Source organism: Aulonocara stuartgranti (genome assembly GCF_965226115.1).
Source record: "Aulonocara stuartgranti genome assembly, chromosome: 12".
Taxonomy (NCBI): Eukaryota; Metazoa; Chordata; class Actinopteri; order Cichliformes; family Cichlidae; genus Aulonocara; species Aulonocara stuartgranti.
Window position 1 is genome coordinate 5379688 of NC_138948.1, and position 17813 is coordinate 5397500.

General features: G+C 39.1%; 1 protein-coding gene across 2 annotated transcripts in view; it reads right to left on the reverse strand.

The window, feature by feature from the left end:
* Positions 1-17813, reverse strand: part of LOC309718381 (spermatid perinuclear RNA-binding protein-like) — a 102458-nt gene that overhangs the window by 63730 nt on the left and 20915 nt on the right. The window lies entirely within an intron of this gene.

The window sequence follows — 17813 nt, forward strand, 5'->3', positions numbered from 1 at the left end:
GATTGATCAGTATTGCTGAACTATGAAATATTTTTTTTGTATACAGGTATAACAGAATAGCTTTAGTGTAGTTGTTGTTTTAAACTTGAGTATGAACTTATACAAAATGCAGCAAGATATTTTAAAAAACAGTTTTGTTGATTAAAAAACACTATATCGGATTCATATCGGTATCGGCAGATATCCAAATTTATGATATCGGTATCGGACATAAAAAAGTGGTATCGTGCCATCTCTAGTAATAACACAGGGCATGAACCACAATCTCCCGAGTTAAAGTCCTGTTTACAGTTATGTGTCAGTAATTTTAAACTCCAGCTCTCTCGTTTGCGTCTCTTTTGTCCCACCTTCCTCTGCTCTCTTCTCTTGGCAGATGGCTGGCCTTTCCTGAGCCGGGTTTTGTCAGAGGATTTTTCCTGTTAAAATGACGTTTTTCCTTCCCACTGTTACCAATTGCCTACTCACGGGTGGATCGTTCAATTGTTGGAGTTTTCTCTCTAATAATTTAGGGCTTTAACTTTACAAAATAAAGTGCCTTGAGGTGACTGTTTGAGATTTGAAATGAAATGAAACTGAATGAAACTGAATTGAAAGCTAACCATCATTCACCACCTAATTTTTGTAACCTATCACATACTCTGTAAATCCCAGGGGGGATTATTCTGAGCAGTGATTTTCTTTTTTATAGGTGCCACAATGGCGCATTATTTGTTTCTAGATTTGAATTTCATAACCACTTTCTGTGAGGAGTTTGCATTAGTAATGTGTGTGATTGGTCGACTCTTTGCTGAAATGTTGCTTTCCATTCCACAATAACTGAAAAGAATGAATAAACCAATAAACGTATTGTCTTAAAAGAGCAGAATATTTCAGCAAAACATATCAGTGTCTTTCCACAACTCTTTACCAAAAATATTTCTAATATATTCAGGAATTTAGACTCTGGATTTTGTACTTTATACACAAGAAAGTCAGCAGCTTGTTACGCACCCAAGTTTCTGTTGTGATTTAATCTCTAGCTATTGCTTGGAAATTAATGCAATCAGGGGAATCTGTCCTGTTATAAATCCAATCAGATCATCCATTTCACATTTGTGAAAATTAAAATTATTTTTAAAAAGTCTAGAAGCAGGTGTAAATGTAGAAATAAGTATTTTAGTCCCTTAGCTCCATTCGCCGAGGGCTACCTCCTGCTACACCCTTGGCTGCCTCCAATTTCTGTCCAACGTTATTAACAGGAACTGCCTTTCCACTACCATGTGGCGCTACTAAGCAACTGCACCTTGAAAATATTTACCAGGTTGAATTCTCACATGTGCAGAATAATAAACAGTCAAAATTAAAGAGAAAAACAGAAAGAAAAGATATATGATGACATCCATAGGATTTCTTCAGTTTGCTCAACAACTCCTTCAAATCACAGACCTGTAAACATGTACCATGTACCAAGTGTAAGTTATTTGGCTATAATAATCTAAAAATTCACCCACTGATGGTGCTTTATGTTTAATATGGATGATATCAAAGATGTGCTCCCTATTGTGAATAAAAATAAACCAGCTATTAACAATTTGAAACACACCACTTTGATTGTGACGCTGCTGTGAAATTGTTTTAATGTTATCTGACCGCAGACTCACACTAAGGCATTAATTAAATTACTCTGAATATAGTCTCACCATTAAATGCATTAGATGAAACTGCAGCTTTGGCCCACACTGTCAAATGCTAATGAGATGCAAGTCGCAGCTTGTGGTGTAACCACGTGGCAATGGCGGTGCAGGAGGGTGAGTGAGCAGCGCTGCTGTTAAACATCCCGGGGGGACTGGCGGGGTTGAGCCAAGCGTCAATTAGATTCTCCGTCACCTTGACCTTGTTTTCAATGACAGACCAGAGCAGGCTGGTGGTGCTGCTGCTTCTTTTGCTTTATGTGGAACAGCCATTTTTTACCATCCAGTAAAAGGAAAAAACACAGTGCAACAGTGGGCAGAGAAATATCAGGAAAAAGGATTTTGATCAATACAACACAATAACTAGCTGAGATTTCTGCCTTTCAAAGCCTCGCGTCCCCACTCCTACTCTCTTTTGGAGCACAAACTCCCCAAACAGCACAACTTCAAAGCATTTACTACTGCTCAATAATGGAGGATGTTGCTACGTGTGAGAGACCAGGAACGCAACACATGAATGCTAACGAGCCTGCTTCTCACACTAAGAGAGCTGCATTTCTGCCACAGGATTCAGGCCTCCTCACTCCACTTTTCTGCTACATCTCTGCTCCCATTTGGTTAACACATCTCTAGCATGAAAAGTGTGATTTGACTGAGTGCCAGTGATGGATTACTGAGGAGGAAGAGGATGGAGGACGCAGTAAGGTGATGTAGTTACCACTTCTTTTGTTGGCAGACAGACCGAGGACCAGGCCACGGGTTTCTCTACACTCGTGTAAGTGACACATTTGCAGACAAAATAATAGAAAAATTCAAAATTGCTCTCACCGTTTTACAGAGCTGCAGGTGGAGGTAAACACACTGCTATTACTTGGGTGATTTCCTCGTGTTCCTTGGACTACCGCTGCAGTCCAAGATCCCAGAGGTATCCCAAGGAAACTCACTACAGAGGCAGCTGATTAATGTGCCATTATTTAGTGTCATATATTATATCATATTATATTATATTATATTATATTATATTAATTTCGTTAAGAAAGAGCAGGCGAGCCTCCTTGTGACGTGACATGTCGGAACTTCAATATGCTCAAAAACAAAATTATCTCATTGACTGTGTTGTTTTCTTAAATCAGCATTTTATGATTAAAAGTGGAATTGATCAGAACTGTAGGAGGATCTAAAATCAATCACACTACAAAAACCAGAACAACACAAACAAGTCATACAGAACTAATATAAATACAGCCAGAGGAAGGATTCAAGTGTGATGGATGTAGCTTCAACCACATATAAAAAGAAAAAGAAAAAAAGAAGCACATGGTACAAGGACAACAGGACCTACATCCCCAACCGTGGCTGTATATACACTTGCATACAGAGTTGTGCTTCAGTTTTAATAAAATCCCCGTGTGGGCTCATTTTCTAATAACCTTTCATCTCCCTGAAGAGGGCAGGTGATTAAAGCAAGATAATTAAGTATACAGCAATGACTTTTTAAGGACGTTGACGATACTGCAGCAGTGGCAGATGGTGAGCTCAGCATGTGACAAAAAGACAATGATGATTTAAAAAAAAAAAAGAAAAGAAAAAAAAAGTAAAAAGCAGGCCAGGGAGCGAGCACTAGCAAGCAAGACTGTTAAAAAATACACTTTCCACACAACTTTTATCATTGGACTGACATGTTTTACACTGAAAAGCCTGCATAATAAAGGATGTAAACACTGCGTTAAATGCATCCACTCTCTTTGAGTCAGGTTTATTTGCATAAACTTAATCACAGCTAGAGTCTCAAAGGGCTTCAAAACACCCACATTATAGGACAATAAATTAAAACGCACTCCCCAATCTCAGAGCTTCGGCAAGAACAAAAACTCTGCAAATGCATTTCATTTGATTCTGTCAAACAGTCATTAACATCATTAAACTCCTGTCAAAGACAAATGTTTGCAAGAATTAAGCAACAAAAGCAAAATTAGTTTCACTGCGCTTCAGTGACGTGGTACAAATGCAGTGCTTGTTGCACATGGAATACAAATAACCTTAGTTGCTTATGAGGACTGGTTATTTATAACAGAGGAGGGTCGAGCCAGGCAACAACTTGGCTGTGAGGACAGGCACAGAGAGGGGGATCAGTTACACGAAGGGATCTTACATGTCCCTAATTAAATAATAAGGAGCACAAAGATATCATAATCCAGACCTAGGCTTTTAATATTTAGCATCTGCCAACAAGTGTGATGACACTTTTATTATATTTGCTTGATTTTTCTTCTGTGAGGCACTTTCTTTAATTATTGCAAGTTACATGAAAAACAAAGCAAATTATGTGCATTTAAAATGTATTAAAATATGTTTTTAACCAACAATAAGAATTAAAAGTATCCTGTAGTCTAGATTTACATTAACGTGAATTCTAAATTAGACTGAATGTGAAAGGAATTCTCCAGTTATATCTTCCCATGTCGTGACCATCCCACAACACTGCTGTTGAGCTCTCATTACTTTACCAACAGGGGCTTCGAAAGGTTGTAAAATGAAATGTGGCACTTCAATGCATGAATTTAAAAAAAACATACAAACCAGGAGGAGGAGGATTAAGCAACAGCTATGGCAAAGAAATGAAGGCATCCTTAATTACTGTAGCTAACTGCAAGGACACTATTGATATGTTTGGCATGATTTGTAGTGAACTACACTGTCATTGGGGTCCATTTAGCCACCTTTTTTATATTAAGATCATGTTCTGTCTTGGTGTGCACAGGTGTGTAATGGTTCAGGTAAAGAGTAAACTGAAAATAGCTTTTATTGCAGGGCGATAGTGGCAAGGCTTGTTGCAAAAAAGCACAGGTCATAGGCTGAGCCCAAAAAAACAATGTCTGCACACTGATCAGCTATAAAATTAAAACCATGTAACAGTGGGTAGGTCCCACTCATGCTTCACAACAGCTCTCATATTTTGCGGTACGGACAAAAGACCTCTGGTGTCTACCACACACCACTGGCAGAGGATGCACTGTGGCTTGTGGGTTGGGACCTCTGCAGATCAGGCTTGTTCTGACACATGTTCAGATACTTTTATTGGACAGTCACTCAGCTATGGGCTCTTTCTGAGCACGTTCCTTGAACTGTGGGAGAGGTTGATGAGATCTGGGTGTGCCCTGGGCAGTAATAATGTTTAGGTGGTTGGGATGTGTTACACAAACCGTCACAAGATTTTGGAATGAGAGTGGCCTGAATAACACAGTATTTTCAATACTGCAGATCACATTTTCGGATGTGTTACACTTAGTTTGTATTTTACATGTTCTGTTGAATGTGGCCATATACAGAAAGCAATCCGATAGGAGACGTGAGCAGATGCAGTAAACCTGGTGTCAGTCAGAAGATTGGAAACTAGAAACACAACTGGCAGAATATAGGATGTTGTAAGAGATTGCTAGGATTGCGTGAGCCACAGTAGGCGACTAAGGTATGAATGAATGATGCATTCAGACAAACAAACAGCTTCACAGCTCAAGATATTTTCAGAAATCTCACTGAAATTCAAATAGACAACTTCCACATACAACCTTTGTGAATGTGTGCGACTGTGTGTGCAGAAAGGCAGAAGTGCTACTGGTTCCATCCCCAGTGGGACTGAAACACTACCATCACTACCAGCGTCAGAGGTCAGACTGTAGCCTGGCTAAAAATGCAACCACTCATGCTGCTGTAATGCACTCTGGACAACTACATCCACCAAATAGCTGCATTCTGCCACTACAAAACCATCCCATGCTCAGGCACTCGGTCCCTAATGCCTCTTCTAGCCTCTCCTGTCCCCATCCTCCATTCTGAGGAAAGGTTAGCTGAACCTGGGGAGAGTTTTATTTCAGGGCTGTGTTTATTTAGGTCGTTTTCACTGCAGGGAACTTTTATGAGCAGGCTTTTATGTTCATACAAGACTTCAAATAATGCCCTGCGCAATCCTGTGAGCTTGCACCAGCGGGGGATGGGAAGAAGAGAAGAAAAAGGCTTTTTCTCTTATACAAAGCTTTTCTGACTAACATTTGATCTGACGACAAAAGACAATCCAGACTCTCTCATAATAATCCAAGTGCTGAGAATGACACTGTTTCCTACACTTGAGATTTGCTTCTGAAGTGATACCTGCAAACTAAAGTAAAACGGCTCAAAAACTAATGAGAATAAAATTAACATGATTTCATGTTTTAGTTTTTGTTTCCATGACCCTCTCTCTCAGGAATTTATTTTGTGAAGTATAGTTCCTCTGTATTTTCCAGTTTTACCATCCACCACTTAAGCAGAGAAAAACTACCAAAAGCTTGGGGAAAACAAAAGCCTATAGCCTGGCTGTTTTAGTTTCTTTCCCAGGAGATTTGTTGCCAGGTGTCCGACAGAATTGCACTGTCAAGTAATCAATGCATCACGCTCATTTCCTTTCTAGAAAGCTGTATTACTACAAGGGTTGTTTGCTGGACTTTCAGCAGAATGAAGCTCATTCAAAACAGGATGCAGCTTGTTCCAAGCATGAGGCCAAACTCTCAAATAGCCAATGTCAAAAATGAATCTGAATCCAATTTGAGCAAGCATATATTCAGAGACCAGACACACCAACTGTTAGGTTTCAGTCACATTTAGTAATCAGGTCAAGCCGATGCACATTTTCTTTATCTATACCATGCTGGCTGTTTGGTTTTCTTCTAAGTTTGTGTGTTTTTCCTCCTCTCGCTCTTTCTCATCTTCTCTCTCGGTTGGTTTTAATGCATGTTAAAGTTTTGGTTGTTTTGGATTTTTCCTTGTGTATTTGTACGTTTCGCATTTTCAATATGTTGATAAATTTTAATTTTCTCCCATTTTTAAATATGTTTTTCTGCCTGTGAAGTCCTTTCAAACTTCATTCTGAGCTTGACTTGATAAATCTTTAACATTTAATGTTATTTATTTGCCAATTGTCTACATCGAGCATGGTTTATTTAAAAAAAAAAAAATGTTTGGCCTCCGCCATCTTGGTTACACAAAAATGCAAACAAACAAACAAAAACAAAAAAACCCAAAACAAATTGACTGCTCGCTGATTTGTGATTGACATTAGTCGATGTGCCGTGGAAAACATGGCTAATCCACCTTTTTATAACGTGGTATGACCAAAATGTACAAAATAAGAGTGTTGGTTTTATTCAGTATGACACAAGGTGAGCAACTGAGCCCATAAACTCGTAAGTATTTACAGAGGTCCAGAAAGAAAGCCATTTCCCAGCCAATTGCAAGCGTTTTTGCAACCACAACTATCGCCATCTGGTGACCTTCAGATAAATTGCAGGTTTAAGGCACTTCCAAATTGACATTTTTCTGACCAGAAAGTTACATCCATATTTTATACAATCTATGAATCTAACGCAAAATGCTTGTCGGTTTGGATTTCTGTGTCAAATATTAAACAGGAAGTTGTTAGGCTGCTTCAGCAAGCCAATCAGATTCAAGCTGAGACTCACCTTTGCATCCTAGTCTCTCTCTCATTACTATTTGTAATGTTCCATACATTAACATCTTTCATTTAAAAAAAAGAGAACTTAAAAAGGAAAAAATAAGCATTAAAAAACTCAAGTATACACTTTTCTAATTTACTATGAAAAATTTGTGTAATGTAAAATCAAACTGATAAGGGTTGTACAGAAAAATACATGCAAGTCCTGACAACATGAAACCGTAGCCTCATTCACCATCTCCCCCGTCCATCAGTCTGTGCACACTCACTCCTTTATCCTGACTGCAATGTGATTTCCAGAACACACTCCGGATTTGGATATTTTTGGGGCATGCTGCAGGTTTTCAGTGTGAGAGCACATATTATGACAGATGTGCAGGATGTGAAGACGGGTCAGAAACTCCTTCTTCTATACTTAATTTCAAAAACAATGTGAGTCTTGACCCGCTAACCTCGGTGACAGAGCCTCATTCTCTGCAGCTTTCTCCTAACACTGAGGCAATCTGTGTGGGCGCTCCCACCAGCTCTGCAGAATCATAATGCGTTTCAGTGCAGGTACTGTAACCCTGAACATTATGACGCCTCACAGCACAGCAGAGAACATATTTCACCAGCTGCACAGATCCTCTGTGATCTCCTGGCAGAGCCCGAGATGTCCGACTCTGCTGCAGAGCCAATAAACCCAACTACAAATGTTATAAATGTGAGCCACAGCTGGCAGGGAAGAGCTACACTCAGCAACAGAGATCCGAAGGTACACATCCGAAGGTAGATGCTTTTAGGGACAAGGCTATATTTACTAGAGATGGACCAGTCCGATACTGACGTAAATTACTGGATCGGATATCGGAGAGAAATAAAAAATGTAATCCGATCCATCAAATATCAAAAAAGCACCTCGCAAAACTTGCGACATGGCGTAACTCGGCTCATAACCGTAGCACCTCAGAGCAGTGTGCTCACGTGATAGAGCGGCTGTGTGTATTTGTAGCCTTGGTACCAAACCAGCATTTCATTTCCGAGGAAGTTTTCCCAGAGAGAAGTAAAGCAAGTGTGTAAGTTGATCTCTGAATGTTTGTAAAGCATTCCACACGTTAAGCTTAACAACCGATATATGGAGCGACTGCCTCTTCTCTCTCCCTCCCTCTCCTGTTGCTACTTCAATCATGAAACTGATCAATGATCAGCTGATCGGCTTTTCTGTCGCGAGTCAGTCTCTCTTCTTTGTTTTTGGCCCACTTTGCACCAGAAAGAGGAAACCAGCGGCTGAACAACAGCAGCACGTTTAAGCTTGATAAGCTGTTGTTAGAATTTATTTATTATTACTTTCTACTCGAGGATCTTTTTCTACGCAGCTGATGGCTGGTAACTGTGCAGGGGCGGATCTAGCAAAGTTTAGCCAGGGGGGCCGATAGGGCATTAACAGGGAAAAGGGGGCACAAAGACATACTTTTCTTTCTTATTCTCATTAAAATGTCTAGCTTTTAATAAATAATTATCTGGATCTTACACCCAAAGTTTTAATCTTGTGTGAAATATATAGAAGTCCATTACTGTATATAGTAACTGTTAAGTCTAATATACTGGGTGGCTGTAGCTCAGGTGGCAGAGCAGGTCAGCCACTAATCAGAAGGTCGGTGGTTCGATCCCAGGCTGCATCCTGGCTGCATGCCAAATGTCCTTGGGCAAGATACTAACCCCGTGTTTGCCTACTGGTGGTGGTCAGAGGGCCCGGTGGCGCCTGTGTCCGGCAGCCTCGCCTCTGTCAGTGCGCCCCAGGGCAGCTGTGGCTACAATGTAGCTTGCCATCGCCAGTGTGTGAATGTGTGTGTGAATGGGTGAATGACTGAATGTAGTGTAAAGCGCTTTGGGGTCCTATGGACTAGAAAAGCGCTATACAAATGCAGGCCATTTACCATTTACCCTAGTAAGCTATAGTACTTTTTCCTTTGGGAAGGTACCATCTGTGCAGTCTGCAATTCTGTTGAAGAAAGATGTTGAATCTATTTAATTATTCTTGAAAAATAATTTATTTCTGTGCATTTTTTTTTCACACTGCATCAAATTAAATTTGATTACATCGATTAAGCATCATGAGGTGGAGGGTGGGGGGTGGTTCCCTATTTTTCTTTGCTGGGAGTTTGCAACCCTATTAGTTAGGTTGCTTAATATTTCTGCTAAGTACTCTTTAAAATACCAGAATAGGAAGGATGGAGTAGGTTTAACTTTATTAGTTTGATCAGTATTGATGAGCTTTAGTGTTGTTGTTTATTTAAACTTGAGTATGAACGTATACAAAATGCAGCAAGATATAAAAACAAAAAAACAAAAACAGTTTTATTGATTAAAAAAACCCACTATATCGGATTCATATCGGTATCGGCAGATATCAAAATTTATGATATCGGTATCGGACATAAAAAAGTGGTATCGTGCCATCTCTAATATTTACCTTAAAAAAATATCACAGCATGCTCTGAATTTATAGCCAGGAGTCGCAGACAGGGTGAGATGTCTGAGCCAGGCCTAGTTTCCTGTGTAAGACTAGAATGCGAGAAAAAGGGAGTAATGTTACAATAAGTGTTATACATTTCAGTGAGCCTCTAAAGATTTGTACAAAAGACTCAATTTCTAGATCTTAACAAAGCCAAGCACTGGAAAGAAGAGTCAGGGCTAACAGCCAGAGATAAAAATAGCGTGTAAAATATCATCAAAATTAAGAGGGATGTTAATTAACACCTGGTTGTCTGTGAAGTTTTAGCTGCTGCTCACAGTCTTTTTAAAGAAGCCATTATCCCATATCACAGGCTGGGATCTGCAGAATTTCTACACATTTGCTTTAAAGATGAGAGGCGAGACCACATCAGGGTCTCTAGAAAAGTGCTAATTGGAGGCAGAGGCCTCCAAACATCAGGCATCCTGGTCGTAGTTTAAGCAGACAAAGCAAAGGGTGACGGTCCACACAATTTAAAACAGAGCATATCGACTAACAGTTCACACCACGGCCTGTCCGGGCTCAATTGTTTTCTCTGCAATTGTTTGCGTTTAAATCTTAAATTGGTACTGGCTGTAAAGATCCATTAGTTGAGGTCAAGATTTATGATATACAACTGAGGTGTCTTGAGATAGTAACTAGATTATTGGCTGTGTGAGATGAACTACACAAGTCCTACCTTTTTTTTTTAAAGGGGGAAAAATTTCATTTGTTATGTATTTTTGCTTATATGGGTATAGATATATAAAACAAACAAACAAACAACAACAAAAAAAAAACACAAAAAAAAAAAACACAGGTGGGCCCGAGGGTGTGAGCCTCAGTTTTGTAAGGAATAAAAAAAGGCCTTGCCAGGAGGGGGAGACTCCTCTAAGAAAAAGAGCATGTCTGGGAAAACATGCTTACTTTCTCTGTGACATGACTGGTCCTTTATCGGCTCAATCCCCAGTTTTTGGAACACAGTTCATTCCATGATGAACTATATGCACTAAAGTTTTAGCCAAAAAACGTACAGTTTCACACTGAGATCCGACCACCAATGCTCAGCTCTAGACTTCGTCGTGGGAACACACTAACCAATGGGTGACTGCATGCTTCTTTCATACTAGCTTTAAGGAAAAGTTGCTAATTATAAATTATTGATGGTGTTTTCCACAGAATTCGATTGTATTAGCGGCTGAAGTGTGGATGGAAGCACGTGTGTGTTTGCATGTTCTCGGATGGATAAAACATTAAAATACGTGACAAACTATGCACAGATGGCCATCAATACACCAGGACAGCCCGCGCAATAAAAGTGTACTTGTGAAATCCTCAATAATCAGCAGATTATATATTGTATCACTGTTGGAAATAAGCTTTCCTTAACAAACACACAGCTCTGTTCTTTGGCTCTGAACCCTAATGCACCATCAAGACTCTCGGACCAACAGGGAGAGTCCGAAGACTGACTAGAGCCTTCAGGCTTCTGTTGAAATCATCATTTGGACAAAATTAACAGAACAGCAGTATTTGTTAAAGTCTGGCCTTGCCATATTTGGAAGCTTGTTAAGGATCCCCCGGTGTCACAATTAAATGGTTGTTAGAAAAAGAAAAGAAAAAAAAAAGGTCTGGGTTAATTTTCTGAAGGAGTGTATTTTAAGCCAATACCATAATGGCACCGAGTCAAAGCTGAGCCAGGTAAGCCTGTCAGAAAATATTCTAAATTTGATTATATAATCAAATATTACAAACATTTGCACATTTGACTATGAAAATGAATAAGTGATTGTGGAAAAAAAAAAAAAAGACAGTGCTAACAGTGGATGGTTTTCTGGATTTCCACCATGAAAGTGTTAGACCCACTGGCTATCCACCCACCACACTACATACTGTGTGACAAAGCCATAACAGCTGTTTGGCGGGAGTTTAGGTGCAGTTCTTGCTACTTCAGACACACAGCGACTGATGACAGAACAGTAAATCATTTCATGCACCACGCTCCGGACTGATATCAGCTGAGGACCTTTTTGCCCAGAGAACTTTTATTTGGATTTTTGATATTTTTGCATTCTTTTCCCATAGTAACTCTTTCTGTCATTACATGTGTAATTAACAGTCATGGCGAGCCTTTTAAATACATAAGTAAGTGTAACAGAGCTAGCTTGTGTCTGAAAAAACATTTTAAAAATAAAACTAATTCTCAATGCTTGGCAGCACTTAAGTAAAGCAAAAATCACGAAAGCTCCTGAGCTGGACCCTAACCACAGTCTCCACTAAGAGACACTCTCCAGTATCCAAATGTGGGCTCTGAAACATTTTAGAAGGCCAGTGATCCCTCTCTGCATCCAACAGTAGTGATGACATCAGTGCCAAAGGACACCTGGTGCAAAGCTCACACCGTAGCACAATGACAGAGCATTCATTGCCCATATTGACCCATGTTCTGCTTGTTTGTATAAACAGTTTCTAATAATGTTTTCCTCTTAAATATTTTATTATAAATGTACATCTAAAGCTAAATAACGGTACTTTAAATTTTCACTTATTTACTGTGGTTGTCAGTTGTATATGCAGGTATATGGAGAACACCCTGCTGTGTTTTTTGCCGATTTGCAGTCTGGCACAGCATGCTTCAGCCTCCAGTCCTGTTATTTTCTACAGCTGTTTAAAATTGTACCATCAAAGTCGTGCAGACAACAATCAGCTGAACTACTCTGGTGCTGAACATGCCTACATTTAATTCAGGAGTTATGTGTACAGATGTAAGCTCTCAAAATGATAACAAAAAAATAAATAAAAATTAACAAGCAGATAAAAAAATGTATAAATGAGTAATTGTTGTCATCTTTGCAGTGTTGGAGCATGCACACTGAACATAAAGCTTTAGGCTGGCGCCTCGCGGCATGTGTTCAGGTCTCTCCACAGAACGGTTAACCTCTGATCATTAGCAGCAGTTTTAGCAATAGACTGAGCCCACTATCTGCACGATCACCTGCAGTCAGGCTCCTTTGGAGGAAGGTGAAGTTTATAAAGCCCAGCCGGGTGACGCCCACACAGAGAGCTCAGGAAACTCAACTATTTAGTTATGAAACGGCAGCTTCAGTGGGTTTTTTTTTTTTTCCAGAGGAGGATTAGGCCTTCATTAATGCATTAATGGATCAGCGCTGCACTGAGGGCCTGAAAATATCCAAGTAAGCACAACAATCTCATCCCTGGCTGATACTAAAAAGCATCAGCAGCAGTGTGTGTCCATGTTTGTGTAATTGTATGCACACTTTAGACAAATGTTGTGCACTGGGCTTGTGTCACACTAGGACGAAGAGATTCTAAATTTAAGCAGTTTTGTTGTAAGAACTCAAAATGGTCCAAACAGGACCATTTTAACAAGAACCTTATATTTCAGCTAGGCAAGTGAAACCCTTCAATAACCCATTAATGTGGTACTTTGACACAAGTAGGCCTAATCATTTTGTCAGCAAAGTTTTTGCCATTGGACTTCAAGCCTGCCTGGGTTTAGCTCATGCATCCAAGAAGTTTAAAAACGGAAAAAAGGAACAAGCAAATGTTATTACCTAGTAGTGTCCATCTTTACCATCTGTCCACTTATTCCCACTAACAGGGCAGCAGACAGGTCTAAAAAACCTTTTCAAAAGTGGTTCAAGGTACCAGAATTTCTGTTTGTCCCTCTGGAGCTATTAATTTGAAAAACCTAATCTGTCACATATATTTGCAAAATTTAAGTTAAGTTAATACAGAATGTCTACCTCAGGATCTACTGCAGAGATTTTACAAATGTATAACAAAAAATGAGCTTCTTGTATAATAATTTGTAAATTTGTTTAGTGCTAAAGTGTTTTATTCTTTGCACTCGTTTTTTGCACTGCATTCAGACAGAGTTAAAAAAAAAAAGAGAAAAATAAAAACCATAAAGCAAATATACTTCAGCAGCACTGTGTTGTTGTTGTTGTTTTGGCTTCTAGATGAGTGCACACTTGCTTTTTTTAGGAAAATAGAAATCCCTCCCAAAGGAATTGAGCTAAAGTGTATAACAGGTAAGACGGAATAACAATACGACACAAACTTCGAGTCTGGCTGTGTTGCTGCCAGCTTCTCCAGATGGACTGTACTTGGCTGTTATTTGATCATAGATGTTTACTTTAACTTTTTTTGAGCATTTTAAGCTAATTCAGGATCTGAATTCATTAACTAAGCTGTGCTTCTCTGTCCTTCTTTCTCCCTGCAGGTAAGGGATTTCAAACTTGCCAGACTCTGCTGACAATAGCCAAAACTTTACCCACCAAAGTTTTCCTGCAAAGGAAAACTGAGTCAAACTGTGAATGTGAGGATGTTGTCATAGCACAGAAGTGTAACCATCTCCCAGATAAAGCTGTCTCTGTATCGACAATGACTCAAAGAAGAATTTCCGCCTGGAAATTGTGAGACAGAACAGAGAGCAGCTGCTTTCTTCACTTCTGCCTTATTATTCTCATCCATAGAAGGAAGCTTGCCTTGCATTTTTATTGCTTGCTGTACCATCTTCCTTATTATCCTTATAGTGTTTGTAAAGCACTTTTGCTTCTGCCCAAGAAAGTTTTATATGCAGCAGATTAAGTTTACATTTCATGCATGTACGTGTGTTTCTGTTTGTGTGAACTGCTGCAGGAAATTAACAGGAAAGTTGAGTTTGCACTGTGGATATTTACCAACAGTAATTGAATAGAAACCCGCTTTCTGTTTTAACAGACAGTACCGCTGTGTTTGTAAGGGTAAGCCTGGTTAGTCTTCATTGTTGAATGCATTTCTAACATCCATTGGTTTTATTGTCGATTCTATGGATTCTTCAAATTCTGTCACCTGAACATGAAGCCTGGATTAATCTTTGAAAAGTTTCAGGAGTCTGCAACCTTTTCCTTTTTGCATCTGTTCTATGGAAACTCAAAGCTAAAATTTTACCCAAACAGTTTTTTCATTCAGTGGGTAGGCAGTAATTTTTCAATGTCAGGACTCAGGTATTAGTTTTTTCACACTGAAGATTTTAGGTTGTTTGCCTCACCCAACTCATTTCCAGCTCTATATTTTTATTCTTGAGCCATTTTATAATAGCTTTACGCGATTCAAAATTCACAATAATCCTTATTTATATTATACCATGAAGTCACAGAGAGCCTTAGTGCATCTTTTGTCTGAAAAACCGCCGTTTTGCTCCCATCTCTTTAAAGCTCTGCTCCCTAGGAGCCTTTTTTCTGACTGGCTGCCCTTCGCCTGACTTCCATTAACAGCTTTTAAGCCACACCTCATCTAAGGAACAGCCAGTCCAATAAATTTCTTGATGCATGCTCAATCATCCAGGTAAGAAAAGTCAGTTCTGTTCATCTGAACTTAGCGTTTCCAGTTGGAGAACTACGTCCAGATAAAAAAAGTCAGTTTTTATAGGCAGGACAATTATTCATTAATTAGCAATTTTTCAAGCAAAAAAAAAAATATTCAGAGTTGTTAAATTGTGCTGCTCTTAAATTTGAATATCTTTTGGGTATCTTTTCTTTACTGAACTAAAGATACCTGAAGTTTTTATTCCACACGGACCTGTTATGATTATATCCAGCTCTATGTTTAATTCTTGAATTTTACTAGCATAGAGCCGGGTCCTTCACCAAACAAAATAATCACTGTAAAAATATTATTTTTTTACTATTCATTCTTACCCCCATGAGAAACAGAAAAAAAGGAAAAACCCACAAAATATCAACTTTCATAAAGGCTTAAAAAATTTAATCAAGAAAGTAAACTGTTAATGGCAACTCCAGCTTTATTGTACCCTGGTTAAAGAGCTGCTTTGAACTGTCCTACTGTAAACAGAGATTCACATTAAATAAACCCATTTTTTACCTTTCAAGTCCACATTAATTGCTCATTTTCTCCTAGCTGTCAGCTTCAAATAATTAAAACAGACAACAATAGGGATGCAACCCATACAGCCTCAAAGAATAACTAGTGCAGTGGTTCTTAACCTTGTTGGAGGTACCGAACCCCACCAGTTTCATATGCGCATTCACTGAACCCCTCTTTAGTGAAAAATAAAATATGATTTTTTTCAAATTCAAGACATAGATATCCTTTTTATTGGTGCACAAAATGAGCCGTGCATGTCACGGTGGAGGCTCTGCTGAACCCCTGAGACCGACTCACCGAACCCCTAGGGTTCGATCGAACCCAGGTTAAGAACCACTGAACTAGTGCAAAACGCCCTGCAGAGGACTCCTTAAACAACAACAAATAAGCTGGCGAGCAGACTTTGGTATATGTGCAGCTGTAAAACACTTCTTGTATCCAATTTCGCCTCATGGCACGGGCTGCAACCAATCAGAAGAGTGACAATGAAGCGAGTTGCCTGCAGTGAACACAAGCAGCAGGTGGTATATAAGTGTGCGTGTGGCAGGCAGCATGTCCGCCTCTTAGCCAGGTAATGGAGACATCATGTGGCCATGCATGGCTGACCACTCACAGCTCAGCAGAGAGGAACTCAGAGGGCAGAGAACGTGGACACTTACACTCGGCCGTTTCCTTCCTAAACGATTTCACATATCTGCACTGTTGAACAACTATATATTTGAGTAAATGGGTGTCAGTATCACTCTGACTACAGGCTACTGCTTAGAGTAACAAGCTGACATTCGGAGTATAGCACACAAGTGTAGTTTTTCATTTAGCAAGAACACAAGTAAATCAATCAATCAATCAAAATTTATTTATATAGCACATTTTTAAGACCGAAGTACACCAAAGTGCTTTCCAGTAAAATCGCAGTACGAATAAAATCACAATAAAATATAAATTACAAATATGAACTTGAAGTGTTGGAGCTTTAGAAAAGACTAACTTCATGTTTCAGTTCATTTTGGTAATTAACTAAATTTACAGTTAAGCTATAAATGATTAAGTAGGCATTAAAAAAAAGAATAAATAACACCTAACACCTGACAAGTCAAAAGAAACACTGAAAAACCATCTTAAGCACAAAGATTCTTTTATAATAAACACTGGAAGCCAAAACTGTCATTTAAGATCAATTTCAAATGATTACTTAAAACATGTAACAATGACACATAAAAACATTGTAATGTAATATGTGTTTATACGCCAGATAAAGAAGCTAGATTTTTTTCACGATTAGACAAATAAAGTGAGGTAAATAATGTCCACTCAGGAGTGAGTTCAGCACAAAAATCATCTGTGGAAACTGACCAAAAACCCACTGCAGTTATTTGTGTGCTACAGTAAATGGTGCATAGAATTATTTGAGCATTTGGCTCATCCCTTTATGATATAAAAACTGAAACATTTGACCCATTCACCAATGAGCCCAAACAAATTTCTTTCAATCTATTTTTTCTGCTTCTTGCATAGCCTTCATTGTTATTTTAGTGTGGTTGTTGTGTATTTTGAAGGGAGTGCACAGAATGAAATGCCTTTCCCAAACTTCCCTGGGAGCCCTGTGTGAGCCCTGAATAAGGTTCCAGTGTAAGAAGCTAATTATAATACACAGCAGCATAGTATTGGGCTCCCGTCCAGGCAGCCTTCATGGACTCAGCCCAATTCAGTACAACCATTCACCTCATACAATCCAGTGCCTGGGAGAGAGTTATCTCACCGCCAGACTTTTCACCTCGCGGCGCTCCAGCAGACCTGCTGCCACTACACCTGAGGAATCAAATAAAGCTGTGAGCCGCACTCTGAAATCCACTTTCAAAGTTCGGGGCAGTCTATGCAGGGATTTAGGGACCGTTTTTGTCCTGATATTATGATGTTTTATTTTTTAAAAATCCATTTCCCAACATGAGCTCTTTTATGCAACCTTGCAAAGATTTGGCATCAAAATAAAATACTGATGAAGTGGCCATGAAATTTAAGGATTTTATTTCAATTCAAACGATATGTAACACAAATGGTGAAAATTGTTGGTTTCTTTCATAAAAGAGATAGTATACGTAGAAATAGTGCTTTGAAACAAATACAAAAACATGCATTTTTATACTGCTTCCAAATCCAAGGTACAGCAGCATCATTAGATTTTACCTTGAATCCCTTAATCTTTCACAAAACAGAGCAAATCACACAAGGGCCTGAGCGGTCTCTCTACTCTGACTTTACCATAACACATAAACCATCAGAGTTGCTCTTT